A 16,724-nucleotide genomic window follows, 5' to 3' on the forward strand; every position below is an offset into this window, starting at 1 on the left:
CTATAAATTTGGTGACAAATTTTTAAAATAGCAAATTCTTATTTAGAAAAGGGATTCACTATTCATCTTTAAATTAATTATTTAAATGTATGAAAATCTAAATTACTTTTATCCGTACAGATTGTAAATTACGCGGGTTTAAATAATTGCTATAATAAGCACAAATCAGATTAAAATTAGATCTGTACATTTACATAGAATACTCCCCTAATTTACCATTGTTCCCTGATAATTTGATCGTCAAGCATCGATAGTCAGATTATATCTGGCTGCTATTATTAAACTAAATGAAAGTACGAATTATTACCAACTTAATAGACAAATTGTTTATTTCTATTTTAAAGCAGAATAATTTAGTGTAACACGAATGAAAATTAACCGAAAATTATTTACGTTTTTAAAAACAAGAAAATTTGTAGAATCCAAGGAATGTTTTGAAAGGTTACAAAACTTGCTATATGCTATAGTAACAATCTCTGTATCAACTGTAAAAAATTATCTCCTACGTTACTTGTTCCTTAAAAATGTTACTCTTTTTGTAAATATTTATGTGCTTTAAAAAGGTGAATTAATGGATAATTTTTTACAATACCAAGCTAAAGTGGCGACTAAAGTAGGAATTACAAAAATTATGTCTATTGCTTCATGATGCTCGAGGTATGACACATTTAAGAAAGTTTTTATCAAATTACGCACCAAAAGATATAGATACAGTTTCATAATACCGCATAAGAGTTTCAGAGTTTCTAATGCTGATAATGAGAAGTCCAATAATAATTTTGACGATTCACGGGAAAAAAGATAAGGCGTCGAAATTGTTATTGTAATGTTACGTCGATGTTCCGATGATCTCGATGACCTGAAATTTCTCAAAACCCGAATAATCTTAGAATATTATGTTAGAAGCCTTCTAGAAATCTTGCAGCCCGAAGCGGAAAAATCAAAAAATTGTACTGTAATATAAAAAAAATATAAAATTTCAGAAATTTGAAGTTGAGAAAAATGATTTTTCGTTTAATTTCGCTTGAATATCTTCTGTAATTTGTTTCATTACGTGAAATGTTTCTGTGTCGCTGTTTACGCAATTTCGTAATTAATCAAGGATTTATTGCCCGAAATTCAGTTTCAAGGATTCAGATCACGAACTGGAAGATCCGCGATATGCCACGTTCGTAATCGTAGCTTTTTCCAGTCGACGTAAGCAAAATTCCCCGTGATTTACGTTAAAAGTTGAATCACTGGCGGTTAGGTGGAAGGAAGAGAGCGCAGGATGCTTGATTCCGCTGGAAAGTGGACTTCTAACGACCTGAGAATTTCTTGTTACTCGAGGACTATCAAGGAAACATTGTCCAACAGACGTTTTGACCGGTGAATGGCGTGCATAATGCGTTTTCCGCGGTGAAATTCGGGTAATGTTAATTATGTTCTTTGGAGAAAATAAAAGGGAAAGCCTTAAACCTCTTGAATTATGATTCTTTTCCTTATTCATCTAAGCGTCAGCTGTTTACTGTTTACAGTACTGTATTAGGTAGGAAAAGTTAATGTACATTAATTACATTTGATAATGCTCAGTTTAATAAATGAAAATTAATTTTCGTTACTAATATAACTGTTTTTGTCGCACCTCGACCGAAATCTGTGCTACAATTTTGACTGGTTGTTACAAAGAGAAGGGTTAAACGAAGATGATTTTTCGCTGTGAAAACTTGACGATTGGAAATGCAGATTTTTCAGTTATTAAGATTCTGTTCAGTGAATCAGTGTTGATTCCATTGTAAAAATCTGACGATTGGAAATGCAAATTTATTAATCTCAGACGATTAATTGCAATACTTTTATTTTATACTTAGAAATGAACCAAGAATGTCCAGTGATCAGGATTCTATTCGGTAAATCAATGTTGGCTCCGTTGTAAAAGTTTCACGGCTGGAAATGCAAAATTAATCACAGACAGTTTCATTTCAGGTTTAAAAATTAACCATGAATGTCCAGTTGTTAAGATTCTACATTTCTACTTAGCTTAATTGGTTGATAATGGTGACAGAAAGAAATTGCAGATAAAGCGATAGATAACGGTTTGAAAGAAAAGACTGAGTGAAAGGTTGCTGATATTGAAACACTGAATCACCTAATAATAGTTGTACATAACACTAGTGATAATTTTAAGAACAATCTTAATCGTTTGTTTTCTAGAATCCTGATTTTATAAGAATTCACCTGCTCAACTTTTCTACACACTTTTCATTAGCCTAAATAGTCTGCCGAATCGCTCTAACTACGGACTGTTGATTTTTTGTTGCGAAACGCCATTTATTGTGCTCTGAGATTACGTATTGTTATAGCTTAACGCATTTTCGTATGTAACATTGTAATACAAATTAATGGAGATTGTAGTCAGTTACTGTGTTACACAAACATTTGCACGCTTAGCAAGAATGAATATTTAGAGCAGGAGTCGTCAAACTGCGGCCCGCCATCAGTTTCTTTATGGCCCGCGAGTTACGTACAGTTAAATGAAATATTATCCAAAACGAAAGAATTCCATATTTCTCATTAATAAATGTGCATTACGAATAAAGGATTTGTGAAAAAATGTTCATTTGTAGTTAACTACCTGCATGTGTACAGTCTGTTCCACAAGAGCGTGGACGCGATATCTCTGTGGAAATTGATTCTTTCTGTAAAAAATTTTATATACATCGAAACTACGTCTAATAAACTAATACGCGCTTAATTAACAGTGTGTCCAATCTCCACCATTAGCGATTATTGCTTGACAACGTCTAGGTATACTTTCGACCAGATTCTTGGTACATGAGAGTGGTAGAGACCCTCCATGTTTCTCGAATGGACGTTTCACGCGTCTTTGGACAATTGGATTTTCATAAACAGACCAGGCACATCTGATACTTGAAGCCGAAAAAGATGCTTCATCGCTGAATACACGACTCCGATCGCGATCAACTTTTTCGTGTGCCCACGCCAGCAGACTTTCGTCGTGCTTCCTTGAAAGCAACGGTTTCGATAATGTACTGCTCCATCAAACATTATTTTCTGTCAAGCGACCTTTTAATGTCAAAATCCCTATATTTATGCCCTTTTCACCAAAAAAGCTTGCCCTTTACGCAAGCAAAATGTTGGATTCCTTGAAAATAGCCGGAAGATCACTTTATCTTCCCTTTTCGTGGTACCGCGCTTTGAATCTCGATCAGGGAGGTCATCGACACATTCAGTTCCTTTATATCGTTGTATCTACTTATTTTATACCGTTGTATCTAGTTATTGACGAATTCACGAGATTAATGCATACATTTTTCTGCATTTTTAACACTCAGTTTTCGTCCTTTTGGGTGATAACACAAGGAGACTGCCTCGAAACGTTTGGCGTACGCGGCGCTCATCTCGAAAAGGTCCGTATTTCTCAGTAACAAAAATGATACTGAGAGATTTAAAGCTAATGCGTATCAGAGGGAACCTCATATTTTTATGCTAGCACAATCTCTCCCTCGTTTGACCTCAAGTTTCGAAAATATCGCGTCCACGCTTTTGTGGAACAGACTGTGCATAAGTAATAATCTCAATTTTCTCTGTTGGTCCACAAAGCCAAAAAATGTTTAGTATCTGGCCATCCAGAAAAAAAGTTTGCCGACCCCTGATTTCGAGTATAATGTTCGTATTATTCATATTCATAATATTTAATAATTGAAACGTACATTTTCAAAATTATTTAAATATTAATATCGTACAATATTTGAAATATTGCGATTATTTGTTACCTGTACGCTATTCAATAATTATTTCCTTAGTATCCGAATATTTTTAGGAGCAATTGTACACATATTAACCTAAAGAAAATATAAAATAGCGTTCTATATTTAGATCACGTTGAATGATTTATATTTGTACAAAGAGAATCGTCTCATTGAGGTTCGAAATTAATTACGATATTATGTATAAATATACATAACGACATTACACAAGTTTTGTGGAACAGACTGTGCATAAGTAATAATCTCAATTTTCTCTGTTGGCCCACAAAGCCAAAAAATGTTTAGTATCTGGCCATCCAGAAAAAAAGTTTGCCGACCCCTGATTTCGAGTATAATGTTCGTATTATTCATATTCATAATATTTAATAATTGAAACGTACATTTTCAAAATTATTTAAATATTAATATCGTACAATATTTGAAATATTGCGATTATTTGTTACCTGTACGCTATTCAATAATTATTTCCTTAGTATCCGAATATTTTTAGGAGCAATTGTACACATATTAACCTAAAGAAAATATAAAATAGCGTTCTATATTTAGATCACGTTGAATGATTTATATTTGTACAAAGAGAATCGTCTCATTGAGGTTCGAAATTAATTACGATATTATGTATAAATATACATAACGACATTACACAAGAGAAGGGGAGTGTACGAAGAATATATTGTAACGAGTGATCTACAACATGGGTGTCCATCCTTTCGATTTGCCTGGGCCATACGAAATGTATAATACAGTTAATCGTACATAAGTAACAAAACCTCCTTTATTTTTGAATATTTTTTATTATAATGCAATTGAGTCGTGAAAAATATCGCTAAAAGTCACACGATAATGTTCAAAGTTTACGATATTGTGCTGTTCAGGGCCACATTGCGGCCCGCGGGCCGCAGGTTGGACACGCCTGATCTACAACAAGGACTACTTGACGAAACGGCGAAAGCGCCGATTTGTTCGAAAGACTCTCGAGCGTAATTGCTCCGAGGCAAAAGTCAGTTAATATCGAGGTACATGCGTCTACTGAACGTACCTTCGGTTATTGTCCTACGTTTCACTGCACTCTCTTCCGTATTCAGGACAGAACTACTTGTTTATGTCAATTACACTGTCCCACGATTAATGAGATAAGTTATCTTATACGTACTATACGAGGTGTGAAGATAAGATGCAGGAAGTTCGATAATGTGATATCTAATTTGAAGAATTGGCCGATTACAGATAGCCAAAACTATCGATTAATTCGTGTTTTTCTAACAGCGCGATAACGCTTTCCGCAACCCTTTGACTGCGAGCTGTTCTAAGTTGAAGCGCTTCGCGTGAGCGGCATGCGGCCCGCGGATCGCAACCCTTTGACTGCGAGCTGTTCTAAGTTGAAGCGCTTCGCGTGAGCGGCATGCGGCCCCGCGGATTCTGATCGCTGGGGACTGAAAACTTTTTCGCGCAGTATGGACCTGGCTACAGATGAAACGAGTTTAAGATACAGAGAATAACCGACGAAATAAACAAGATTTTGTTTTTTCTCGTTGCTGAGCAGCGACGTATGTGGTTTCTGCGAGTGTTGGACATATTGTTAGATTTATCAGTCAGTTAGGTATAACAAAAATTAATCTAAAGCCCTACTGGGAAGTACAGTGGAGGACAAAGGTATTCGTACACCTTATAAAACGGAATAACATTTTCAAAATTGGGCCAAACGAATTGAGTTTTTTTTGAGAAGTTAGAAAGATTAGTTTACTGGATGACGTGTAGAAAAAATTTAGGAAAAACTGCAATTAGTCGGAATCGCGAAGAAAATAGCGAAGGTCGTTTTTATAACTCTTTTATCTGAGCTCGAAATGAAAATCTAAAAAATACGTTTTGTAGATCTATGTCAATTATGCACATGCTGAAAATTTCATGGAAATCGAATGAGCTACAAACGGTTAAAGATTGTGAAAATCGCACTGTTTCACGACTTTCGGCCTAGAACTGTAATAAATCTGCAGATTCTTACATCTTTCGATGCCTGTCGCTTCTTTCTCCGTCCACCGATTTCGATGAATTTTGCTAGACGCATACATGCGCCTATAGCAGTCAAAGGGTTAATTGATTGCGAAAAGAGCTAAGCGGCGCGATAGCGCTTTTCCTATTTTGTGTCGACAAAGAAAGACAGCGATGCGATGTACATGCGTCAGAAAAGTTGAGCGCGCTATTTCGACAGACAGTGAGCGCACCGTCAGTTGTCCATAGCGTTCAAATGTACCGGGTCGTTTCGACGCAAAATCTAAACAGCGCGATCGCGCTGTTTGGGACTCGAACGGTTAAGATCGAAATCTGGTAGTTTTCAATTCTCGGAATTGAACAGGAGTGAAAAAGCTGAGAACCAACTGTATCGTCGACATCGTTTGCACACTTTGGTGCAATCAGGTTGAAAAATCAGAAGAGAATTAGGGATTCTTCATTTTCATTGATGTTGAAGGAAACGGTTTATGGGTGCTGCATGAAAAATCGACATCCTGGAGTGTCGGTAAGTTTCATGACCCATCCGAAAAATATTGTTTTGGGGATGCCTGCGTGTTAAGGCGTATCCTGTAGCCGGATTTATGGCAGCGAGTCAAGTGGTCGCCGTCGCAGGCAAATATCGCTTCCTCAAAACACCACAAGTGTTTATTGCGTTGCCTGCGACACTTAGTCCCTAGGACCAGTGACTTTAACAAAGCCTAGAAAAGCGGAGATTCCACAGGATTCCCACGCATCCGTCCACCGGTCGTTGTCTACCCCACCCTAAGATAACGCGCTAAGGGCGAAATGGAGGGAGGTTGCGATGCACCGGAGTAAACTGATTGGTGATTTAGAAAAGGAAAAATCACCAATCAGGGTGTTTTTAGGAAAAGAGGAGTCTTCTTCGAGGGAAACCGGAGAGACTCCGGGAGAAACAGTTAGCAACTCGCAAGTGAAACACCTCTCACTTCGCAATAGACTTTGTATCTAGAATTAGTTGTATAAAATAGACCACAAATAAAAACTTAGTGTTTCAATGAAGAAACTGGTCCTTCGAAGCCTAGAACATTAGTCGGCACACACGTGCATAAACCGGCAAAGCTTGAACGATCGAAAGATCAACCCCAAGCCCCTAACACTGCGAACACCCCTGGTATGGGAGTGCACACTGTCACCACGCTCCGTAAGCAGTCCTAAATGTGCGCCCCGTCTTGTCTACGTCTTGTCCAAGCATCTTTTAAAATATAATTATTTACCTAGCTTACTCCACACGAGTTTATTTAATACAACCCCTCGACAATTGATAAATTTACGGAATTTATAATTGGACGTAATATACAATTAGCAAGTAGTGTGTAGTAATTGACAATACTGTTGGTAGTTTTGAATTAGTAACAGGAGTGAAAAGAAATTAGGAAGAAGGCTAAATGAAAGGGCAATTAGTTTATCGTTCAAGTGTACTTAATTAATTATTGTGAAGCAGTTGATTGTTCAGAAGCCAGCTTATCGTGTTCGATGTATAATAAACGTGTTACATATTAATGTTTCTTTAGATTGTTCAATGAAATGAATCGAATCTAAAGAATTAATTGTGAATATTTCTTTTTTCCATTCTTTTTCATGTAATTTATATAAGTCCTCGTATTCCTTTAATCTGGGTAGATCAAATGCTGATTATCCATTGTCTATTATCTTCATAGATCTATTTTCTAATTACATATCACTATCGACATAAATACGTTACTTTGTCTCTGTGCAATTACTCGTAATTTCTTGTTAGAAGCAATGTAATTAAAAAGGAATTAAAAGCTTATCTATTTAGTCATTTGATACTTTTTAAAAATGTGTGCTGTAAAATAATTACAGAAATAAAGAACGTAATAAGGAAAATTTTTTGAAATTTTTCTAGAGGAATAAGGGAAAGTTTTGATAATATTTATGAGGAACTGATATTTAACAAAAATTCCTGTATTTCGAAATACTAATCATAAATAAAATGAAAGAATTTAATATAATTGCAACTATTTTCAATTTTCTCTCTATAAAATAGAATAAACAGTATTTAATTTAGCGGGTTTAATTAAAGTTGTACCAAATTACTATACCTTGTGCAGGATTTTTTCAGTCTTTCGTGCTTTGTTTCCAACAGATGCACCACATGTGACTTCTCCAAAAGATCATGGGAGATGAACGTATATATATGCATAGTATATTTTCGTAGTTTTATTTCCGACCAGACTTACAGTCTGCTCCGAATTTTCAGGTTTTTTTCGTTGCTTCCTATCGATTTCTCGTATTCTGTCCGTATTTCGCGAGAAATTTTTGCACGTGATCCACGTGCGTGCTATGATTTTGGTAATTTATCAACGCGACATGCTTGGTTTAACTAACTTCGTGCAATCTGTGCAGAGAAAATTGGAATAAATTCGGAGACTGGAGAAATTCTGGAGAAATTTGAAGAATTTGAGAATTTGAAGAATATGAGAATTTGAAGAATATGAGAATTTGAAGAGTTTGAGAATTTGAAGAATATGAGAATTTGAAGAGTTTGAGAATTTAAGAATTTGAGAATTTAAGATTTGAAGAATTTGAGAATTTGAAGAGATTGAGAATTTGAGAATTTGAAGAATTTGGGATTTGAAGAATATGAGAATTTGAAGAATATGAGAATTTGAAGAATATGAGAATTTGAGAATTTGAAGAATATGAGAATTTGAGAATTTGAGAATTTAAGATTTGAAGAATTTGAGAATTTGAAGAGTTTGAGAATTTGAGAATTTGAAGAATATGAGATTTCGAAGAGTTTAAGAATTTGAAGAATATGAGAATTTGAAGAATATGAGATTTTGAAGAATATGAGATTTTGAAGAATATGAGATTTTGAAGAATATGAGAATTTGAAAAATATGAGAATTTGATAATTTGAAGAATATGAGAATTTTAAGAGATTGAGAATTGGAAGAATTTGAGAATTTGAAGAATATGAGGATTTGAAGAGATTGAGAATTGGAAGAATTTGAGAATTTGAAGAATTTGAGATTTGAAGAATTTGAGAATTTGAAGAGATTGAGAATTTGAGAATTTGAAGAATATGAGAATTTGATAATTTGAAGAATATGAGAATTTGAAGAGTTTGAGAATTTGAAGAATATGAGAATTTGATAATTTAAAGAATATGAGAATTTGAAGAGTTTGAGAATTTAAAGAATATGAGAATTTGAAGAATTTGAGATTTTGAAGAATATGAGAATTTGAAAAATATGAGAATTTGATAATTTGAAGAATATGAGATATAATTACTCTCACTCTCCACAAACAATTACGCATCTATTAAAAATTACAAATAAAAATTTCCTTTCTACCTTTCCAATTCAAAATTCATATCTTCTCAAACATTCTTTCAATATACAATACTTTCTGTAGAAGAATTTTCATTGAAGAGTATCACTATTAAAAATACCAAAATAAACACCTATATCGTTCACTGCACACGATTATTTCATACTATAATAATTTCATTAATTATTTCTCTCCAAGTCTAAGGACATTACGCTCGGTTTGTCAACCTTTAACATCGAGTTTCTCAACGATCGAAGATCGCACGATAAGAGGACATTGTTCATTACTCGGGAATACGGTTCGTTCGTTCGATACACCGGCCGATTAACAAACAATAGTATTATGTAAAAGAAATGTACAAACCGCGAGAGGAAAATACTTTAGCTTCCTAGTATTCGCGTGAAAGAACTTCTCTACGTGGATGTTATACAAGCTTTGCACAAGTTTTAAAGCGATTCACGCAAACCGGATTTACGAGGCTTGGTTAAGCAGAACTTAGCTCACCGGTTAACGGACGAATTTCCACGTTGTAATTCCTTGCACAAAACTTGCCTGTTGAACATCGTTATTCCTTTTCTTCTTCTTCTTCTTCTTTTCGTGTAGAAAGAGAAAGCGCTAGCTTCAGCGAACTGATGTTAACTTATCAGTCGACGTGCAGTAATTATATCCGATTTCGTGCCGTGTTGGAGAACGTTGATGCTACTTAGGTGCAGGCAAAACTATAATTGAACGTGAACACAGAAAAATTGTAGAATCGGAGGAAGTGAAGATTGTAGAATTTTAGGTGTATGTTATTTTAGCGAAAAATTGAAATGCAATTTTAACTCTTTGGTCACTTGGCAAATAATTAACGAGGACAGAGAGCAGATCTACGGGCCCCCATAAATTTGTCTACCATAGTGAAATAGAGAGTATATCGAATATTTAGATGAAATAGTACACCTTATTTCTACGTTAGTTTTGAAAAATTTCGAAGATCCAGTTTGCAATGTTTCCTATAGCAAAATGACATCCGAGTGCAAAGGGTTGAGGGTATTTTAATTTCATTGGAGATTACGATTAACGTCAGATAATTTTATTTCAAATTAAATCTTAGAAGAGCGAAAGAAACGAAAATTTGTATGTTGTGAGCAGAAGTGAAGTTTTTAAAGAGGAGAAGAAATGTTGATGCTACTTGTGCTCGAAACTACAGTTGAGTCTAGAGAAAAATGAAAATTGCAGAATTTCACGTGTATTTGATTCTAGCGAAAAATTGAAATACAGTATTAAAGGTAGTTCAATTGTTATTGGAAATTATTATTGTACTTAAAATTAATCCATAAAAGAAAACAAAAAGTCGTCCTATTTACTCGTTGTGAGGAAATGTAAAATGTTCAAAGAGGAGAAAAACAAAATGAAGTTGCTCCTACTATCTTTAGATCCTGTAATTTATTACGAAACATGTAACGCTTAAGCCTACGCGCTTGATCTAGCTTTCTGTTGCCAAAGAATTCTAACACTATTGTAGGGTATCACAGTACTCTTGGCTCGTTGAGCAAGCATTTTGCTTCAAGTACATGTATCTCAATATCTCTTATCAGTCAACGATGTTTATCTTCGCGAATAATAACAAAAATGCTAATAACGAATTGTGCACTGAATAAATAATAGGTACTTAGGATAGAGGCAATATTAAGTATCTATTTGTCCCACAGAAATTTAATGATACTAATTTAAACGAATTTTTCACCAATCCTGCTTATTTCTATGGCAATTTCTTTTTACTGTTCCCTTCGAAACTACTTCTTAACATGTTAACCGCCAAGCCTGTTTTGTCTTCCTTCCCGTTTAGCCCGCGATGCCCGATTTCACCGATATGCTGCCGGCCGGAGATCTGTGTAAGGTTGCGATTAGACTGCACTCGTTAAAATTTTTTTTTTTGGTACAAGTAATATTTAGGTACGTTCTTTTGTGATCTCCAAATTATTTAAAATTTATTAACGGAAGAATATAAATTTTTAAATTGTATATCGTCAGTCAACAGCGACTGACGCGGCCCGAACGAAAAGTATGCTGTCAGTCACCGGCGACTGACATGGCGCTTAACGTGTTAAGATAGAAGGTTGCGATAAGACTGCGTGTGTTTTAATAATACTCGTTAAAATTTTTTTTTGGTAACAAGTAATATTTAGGTACGTTCTCTTATGGTCTCCAAATTATTTAAAATTTATTAACAGAAGAATATACTTTTTTAAATTGTATATCGTCAGCGACTGACGCGGCCTAAACGAAAAGTATACTGTCAGTCACCGGTGACTGACACGGCGCTTAACGTGTTAATAGATCTGTGTAAGGTTGCGATAAGACTGCGTGTGTTTTAATAATACTCGTTAAAATTTTTTTTTGATAACAAGTAATATTTAGGTACGTTCTTTTATGGTCTCCAAATTATTTAAAATTTATTAACAGAAGAATATAGTTTTTTAAATTGTATATCGTCAGCGACTGACGCGGCCTGAACGAAAAGTATACTGTCAGTCACCGGTGACTGACACGGCGCTTAACGTGTTAATAGCCGAAAACGTGTCTTAAAATCGTAGTCAAGCAGTTAGTACCTGGAAAAGAATTCCACGTCGTTGATTTTCTAATGCGCCACGCGACATTCAGACATTGCCACATCCTTTTCAAAGGAAGACACGCTGAAAATGTGCCCGCGATATTGATCAACGATTAGAATTTTTTTTTGGCGACGATTCCTAACAGCAACAGATCCGAAATAAGTCTGCGAAAGAGGATCGAACAGCAGTCGTCACGGAAATCACTCGGCCTGTCGAAAAAGGATAAAAAAAAGTACTCGTGAAAATTATTCCGAACGAAATTGCACGACGCAATTTTCTACAGATACGATCTGAAACACTTCAAACGAAGTAGTACAACGTGTCATTTATCAAAATGAAGATAATTGAAATCTGTGAGAAAAAAGATTCACCTCTTTCAGGGAACGCTATTTCAACATGAAATTGTCTCGTGTCATTCGCCTCTTCCCTCTTTCTTCCGCACTCTCGATCCACATCCAAGCTACTCTGCTCAAATTATAAACAGATTTCCTGGTGGTAAATTACGCTTATCTACCATCTCGCTTTCTCCGATCTCGCATCGGGGAATAGTTCAAAATCGCGGTGTCTCGAAGAAATTTCAACGATGAACAGCCAAGCCGTCCGCCGGTTACCCAACTCCCATTTCACGCCAGTTTCATTACAAAACAAAGACCAGACGAAAAAAACAGAAGAATCACGTTGAATCCTGTGCAATTACACAGGAGCTTTTTTTCGTCTTTTTCTTTTTTTCACGACAATTACAATACACATCAGCGTCGAAGAAATTCCAGATGTAAGATAACACGATACCACTTTGGAACTTGTACTTGGTAAATCTCGCGTTATGTAAGGCAACGAACGAATCATTACCCTCGAAAACCAATTCACCTCCTCGAATTAAACTAATCATCGAAGCTCGGGAAACGGTCGTACAATAAACTATCGCGAAAATTCCTTTTACTTTTCGATCAACCTCGATTATCTATGCGGATTGGTGTCGGAGACACGGACTTTTACCAGCAGAAACAAATCGACTTGAATAACGAAAGCCTGCTAATGTGATAAAGGAGAGCAATTTGAAGAAAAAAAAAAAAAAAACGGAAGAAAATACCGATGGAATAAATTAACGGCGTTGCGCTAGGTTAAAAATCTTGATTCCTCTCTTCCTCCTTTCTTTCCGCTCACCGGCCGTCTAGTATCAAGGTTGTCGAATTCAGAGTGAAGAGAACTTAGAATTTACGCAATCTTCGAGGTATCGATAACGTGAAATTGATTTAAAGAAAAATTGACTGACTGGGTGGGTCCGTAAGGGAATTCTGAACTTACGGAATCTGTTAGGTATCGATTATTGATAACGGAGGATAGAGAGTAATTGGCTTTGGAGTGTAAGATCGTGAAGTATATGAATGTGAACTATCAAGGCTGTCAAGTGGAGAATTGTAGTTGGTCATTTTTTAACTCTCGATGTTGATATTACATAATCTAGGATGCAGATTATTATAGAATATAAAATATTATATGTAGTGTGTTGAGTGTAATATATGCACGTGGATTGTAAGGGATTGAAAATTTAATTAGAATGCAGAATGTTTAGGTAACCTAAATTAGGTAACCACTGTGCAGTGGTGTCTGAGCACTGAAGCAAATATAACTTTGCAACTTTTCGTGGATTTGAAGGAACGATATCGTCGTTACAAAGTTGTGATACTGCAAAGTCTGAATTTTTTCAGGGAGAAGAAAATCACATTGTCAACACGTTTGCACTGATTTTAGTCGACCAACTATTCAACACAACACTGTACACTGGCACGTTCGAACTTCCATTCCCAAAAATTGCAGTTTCACCACTGCACCAGTGTAACGACGATATATTTGTGTATGCACACGAATATTCTCGAACAGCTTGAACATTTAAAGCTCTCGGTGGGCTCGAAAATATTAATTCCACTGAAATTGCTCGACCACCTCAATTTCCAATCTTTCCGGGTGCATTATCATTCAACGTACCACTCGTAAATCTAGATAAATAAACACAGACGAACGTAACGTGCCAGTGCAATTTCTGATTCTGAATAATTTTATCTTAACAAGGCTAAAAAAAAACAAATTTGGTGATCCTTGTTGCAAGAAATATAATTGTACGGAATAATATGTGAAACGAATGCGAGTGCGAATGCAATTTCTAATTCAGAATAATTTGATCTTAACAATTCCAAGAAAACGAATTTGATAACTCTCGCTGCAAGAAAAGCAATTGTTTTTGAAAAAAAAAAAAAAAATGGAAGACGAATAAAGTGTAAGAAAGTGGAAAGTAGAAAGTTAGAATAATTTTTAAGTGAATGAATAAGCAAGCACCTGTAAATGACAATCCGCATACTCAAGAATAGAGCCTTTCAAGACAGTCTAATCTAAAATAAAGCCATTCGTGTAAGTTTCTAACTATTAACCTTATCGTCGCACAGAGTGCACAATTAGTTACCAGTTATTCGAACCTCTGAAAGAGGAACAATTCAACAGCTGAACGATTGAACACCGGTTGAGAAACACCAAATCGATCCCTTCATCCTCGGTCGCTCCTGCGATTCTAGACCTCCTTGACTAAAGCCTTTTCGAATTACGTTCGAACCATGTAAGCACCGTACACGAGTTTTCCCCGCGTTTCATTTGAAAAACACACGAACACTAGGACCATTCTACCACTCACCCACCGAAGAACTGATCTAGAGACCAACGTATCTCACCTTCGGTGGTCGATCGAGAACCGGTGGTTTTCATGTGGCGCAGCATTTCAACTCACAATAGCAGTCACGCGTGAAACTACGCGTTCCAAGTCCTCGATAACACAAGAGCACGCGAATTCCGCGGTCTAAAAACAGCAGAATAAACGAAACACGATTTTAAGGACGAAAATCCCTGATTTCTCGTCGACGACGGTGTCTGTACTATTTAATCACAAGAACGTTCCACGCGCCTCTTACCTGCCACTGAAACAATCCACTTGCTCTATTATATAATTACGACACTGCTCTTTGTCTATTCCCTTTCCCTGGTTCTCTCTCTCTCTCCCTCTTTGTTTAGTTACCACTCAAGCCACCCGAGCAACAACTTATGCTAGTTTTACCGGGGAAATGAAGCATATCGCGGTTCACATTTCGGATATATGTATGCAGCGCGGTATGGAGCGTGTGGTGGAAGAAAGTCTCGACGGTTGTCAGAGCTGTTTCACGATGGTTGTTGCTTATCAACAGGTACGTGTGGCAAAGCTGTTCTCTTGGATTGGAGGATCTTTTGGTTGCTAGTTTTTGGAGGAAGTTTGACGGTTCTAGGATGTGTGATGTTCCTTTCGAGTGAGTGGATACGTTCGTTGTTGGTTTTGGGTGGCGGGATTAATATTTTGAGAATTATAGGTTGTAAATTTCAACTATAGTTGTGATACAAATAGAAATTCGACGTGAAGGTGGGATATTTAAATGTTGATTAGAATTTCTTTGATTATTTTGTGAGTATTATACACTTTCTAAACTTATAATCTTTTTTGTTGGTACTGTATGTTTGGTAGATTAAAGTATACTGCTGCCTTTTCTAAAAAGAGTGCAGGATAAGTGCAATGAAGTACCAATGACTGTTGCAATAACTATTAAATTATACTAGTTAGTTCTTGAAGTAGTTGGAAAATAATCAAGTAGGTATATTCTCGGAAATCCAATCAGCGATAAAAAGTTAGACAAGCTAATCCTCTCTCAATCAGATAATTAATATGTAGCGCTAGATTAAATAATATTTAGCATTCAAGAATGAAGATGAAAGTACTTACTTACAAACGATCAAACTAAATAATTGATTACTTCCTATTTATTGTGATGCACCAATGGAAGCTACATAGAGGGGTTATTTATAGGGGTGGAGAAATATGTTGAGAATGTATAAAGACGTTTTGTGTACGCGGAGCCTTTGTTCCCGTGTGAGTTGAGGTTGCAAATTGATCGAGGTGTGGGATACGGTTGCAGTAGCAGGAAAAGAACTTTTATATCGTTGAACGGTGATTTTTAAGTAGCAAGATATTACGCGGAGCCTTTGTTCCCGTGTGAGTTGAGGTTGCAAATTGATCGAGGTGTGGGACACGGTTGCAGTAGCAGGAAAAGAACTTTTATATCGTTGAACGGTGATTTTTAAGTAGCAAGATACTTTTATTTCACTGTACATCTTTGAAACTTGAATACACACATTGTTGCAGTCCCTATTCTCGAATGCAACATCGATGGAAGTACTATTTCGAATGCACAACATTGTTATACGCGTTACTTTTCAATGCAACATTGCTTGAAGGGTTATATATAAACGCAAACATTGCTGGAATCACTATTTCTAATTGCAACATTATTAGAAGCGTTATTTCGAACGCAAACGTTATAACAAGCACTACGCTTGAATGTAACATTGTTACAAGCGTCATTCTAGCTTGTAACATCGTTAACTTCTATTATTTTGGAATGCACATTGTGGCAAACGTGTTATAGAGTTTGCAACATTGTTGCCGCGAATCGTTCTCGAAAAACGCAGATTGTTGCACGGTGCGCCGTTTTGCAACTTTGTTGCCCCGAATCGCTCCCGAAACTTGCACATTGTTGCAAACGCGTTCTGGATTTGCAACTTTGTTGTCTCGAAAATTTGCACATTGTTGCACGGCACCCCGTTTTGCAACAATGTGCAATTTTCGGGAGCGACTCACGGCAACAAAGTTGCAAAGCGCGATTTCCCTTTTACAACTTTGTTCCTACGAGTCACTCCCGAAAATTGCACAATGTTGCAAACGCGTTCTGGATTTGCAACTTTGTAGCCGAAAAACGCTCCCGAAAATCGCACATTGTTGCAAACGCGTTCTCGTTTTGCAACTTTGTTGTCTCGGAAATTTGCACATTGTTGCACGGCGCCCCGTTTTGCAACAATGTGCATTTTCGGGAGCGACTCACGGCAACAAAGTTGCAAAGCGCGATTTCCCTTTTACAACTTTGTTCCTACGAGTCACTCCCGAAAATTGCACAATGTTGCA

General features: G+C 36.3%; 2 protein-coding genes across 2 annotated transcripts in view; one reads left to right on the plus strand and one right to left on the minus strand.

The window, feature by feature from the left end:
- LOC108579451 (glucose dehydrogenase [FAD, quinone]-like) overlaps nucleotides 1-4,885 on the minus strand; it is a 25,369-nt gene extending 20,484 nt beyond the window's left edge. The window contains exon 1 of the mRNA XM_017942999.1: nucleotides 4,810-4,885. The gene's annotated coding sequence lies outside the window, so the exon portion shown is untranslated. The remainder of the gene's footprint in view (nucleotides 1-4,809) is intronic.
- LOC108579462 (flotillin-2) overlaps nucleotides 1-16,724 on the plus strand; it is a 96,890-nt gene that overhangs the window by 49,757 nt on the left and 30,409 nt on the right. The gene's annotated exons all lie outside the window — the stretch shown is intronic.

The sequence above is a fragment of the Habropoda laboriosa genome, unplaced genomic scaffold (genome assembly GCF_001263275.1).
Source record: "Habropoda laboriosa isolate 0110345459 unplaced genomic scaffold, ASM126327v1 scaffold14, whole genome shotgun sequence".
Lineage (NCBI taxonomy): Eukaryota > Metazoa > Arthropoda > Insecta > Hymenoptera > Apidae > Habropoda > Habropoda laboriosa.